The sequence below is a fragment of the Notamacropus eugenii genome, chromosome 2 (genome assembly GCF_028372415.1).
Source record: "Notamacropus eugenii isolate mMacEug1 chromosome 2, mMacEug1.pri_v2, whole genome shotgun sequence".
Taxonomy (NCBI): Eukaryota; Metazoa; Chordata; class Mammalia; order Diprotodontia; family Macropodidae; genus Notamacropus; species Notamacropus eugenii.
This window is the reverse complement of record NC_092873.1, coordinates 5,905,138-5,907,631: the sequence shown is the minus strand read 5'-3', so window position 1 is coordinate 5,907,631 and position 2,494 is coordinate 5,905,138.

The window sequence follows — 2,494 nt, the reverse complement described above, 5'->3', positions numbered from 1 at the left end:
GACACATTGCCCTTCCCCCTGCAGTTTTCTGGGCCTTAAAGGATATGCTGATGAGACCTACAACAAGCAGAGTTTCAGAGTTTCTGAATTGTTTCATTTCCAACATCGGAAGTAACTAATAATTCCTCTTTTGTTCTTAGCAAAAGATATGTTCTTGTTCTTTTTTTATTTTGATTATGAATTTAAGTCACAAACCATAACAAAGATTTTAAGACATGAAGAAGAATAGGGGAAAGGACTATATAGGAAACCCAAAAGAGCTGTCACAGTGGGGCTTTTTGTTTTTTTAAGAACTATATTATTTATGAAGTTTCATACATGTGTGAGAGACAAAAGTCAACAAACATGTAAGAGATTAGTAATGTGTCAGGCACTGTGCTCATAGATGTTGATACAAAGAAAATTAAACTTATCATTGGGTATAAGAAAATGGATTAAATCTAAAACTGTGTGCTAAACTGGTTCCACCCGTGCAGAACAATGAATATTCACAGGGAGTTGCCTGAGGGGCACTAAGGAAATGAATGATCTGCCCAGGGTTACATAGCCAGTACACATCAGAGGCAGGGCTTTCACTCCAGTCCCCTATGCCAAGGCTGTTTATCTACTGCACTGCATTATTTCTATGTAAGAATATAACTTTAGAAAGCAAAAATCAATTCCTTAAATACCAAGTTTGAAAACCCATACATTTTCAATTCAGAGGTATGGTCATCTTTCTCCTATTTTTCCCCATCCATTTTCCCCCAACTTCACCCCCTATTGAAATTTGATAAAGGACTTTTTAAAATAATGAAATCATCAAGATTTAGTTACACATGCTTACATGTCAGAATATGGGTACTTCTTTCTCTCTTATTCTGGCAGCTAGGTGATTCAGTGGATAGAGTGTGCTGGACCTGGAGTTAGGAGACTCCATTACCTGAAGTGATTACTGTTGTTTAGTCACTTTTCTCAGTCATATCCTACTCTTTGTGACCTTCAACATCTTCTAATTGTGAAGTCAATTCTCTGAATGTGAAAATGTATGTGGTTTTTATGTGGGATGAAGATTCAATCTCCATCTTCACAGGTTTATTGTCAAAATCATTGTTTTTAAGGAGGAAGTAACATCAGCTTTGCTCCTTGAGGCTGCTGTCTCTCTCCTTGTCAATTATCATCATGTTGTTTCAGTTGTTACCTCAACCTTCCACCAGCAGACACCTAGTAGTTGAGCCATAACAGATGGCAGCAGAGAGCATCAGAAGACCCTAAGAATCCGCACCACTGAGAACAAACAGAGCGAAGCAGAGGACAACTGAGTCAACACTAATGGAAGCCAGGAAAATATGCTGAAGTTCAGGTATTCCCACAGAGAGAGCAGAAAGGCAGAGGAAGATCAGCTCAATGGAGAAAGAAGCTCCCCTGATGGTGGCTGGTGATGTAACTGATGACTCTGTAGTGTGTTAGACCACTACTCAATTGTCCTGGTTGTGTGTGCTTCCTGATCCAGGCCCTCCCATGAATTTTCCCTAATAATTGGCACTAATTTTGATTGTCCCCTTCTACTACTGCTAGTGTGGTAACCTGAAGCAGGATGTATCCACATTTGCATAAAGGAAACCCTTCGTGTCATTTATCTTGATAGCTGCTGCTGCTGTTTGTCCTTCCTTCTCAAAGAGGACCATGACACCAAGGAGGTGATGCCCTGACTTGTGAATCAATTGGATTTAAGAGAGGGAGGGCATAAAAAGTCACTGGCCTCACTTTCACCTCTAGAGTCATCTGGGTCCAGTGGCCAGTTTAATTAAATGTTATTGATTATGAACTGTATCCTCCAGTCAGTTGGTAAGGTATACATATCTGTAGGGCCTTGGGAGCTCTGGTTTAGTCGATACTAACACAAACACCTACTGCATTTTGAATCTGAGATAGTAATCAAGGTGGGGAAGGAGGCATATGTAGGAAGGAGGTGGTACACATAAATGAAAGTTGTACAGGTCTTAAAGCAGCTACTAGACACTCCAATGGAAGGACTTGCAGAGGATAATCACATTGTTCTGAAGAGATGGTCCACAGTGATCATCAGTCACACAGTGATTCAAAGGTGATATCATACATGGGTCAGTCTCATCAGACTGAATGACAATGTTCTTGGCTCCAGTCATTTCAAAACAGTTCTATATCTTAAAGATAATAAAAAGGGTTTTAGAATAATATTGGTGTGATCTTTAGCCTCTAGGGGGCTATTGGACAGATTTCTTCACCCTATCAACAAGTCCCTGCTATCTCTCTACTGAATCTTATCAGCAAGGTTTGCTAAATGCCTCACTGGTACCATAGCTATGAGTACGGGGGAAGGAATACACTCTTTCTACTGAGGAAGCTGATCTCTCCATTCATACTATGGGGGATTCTCCTTCCCACATGCAAAGAAGAAAGGAAAACAGACTCTCTTTTCCCCAGCCATAGCATGGTATAGTATGGAGCATGAACATTTTATAGATGAGGAAGG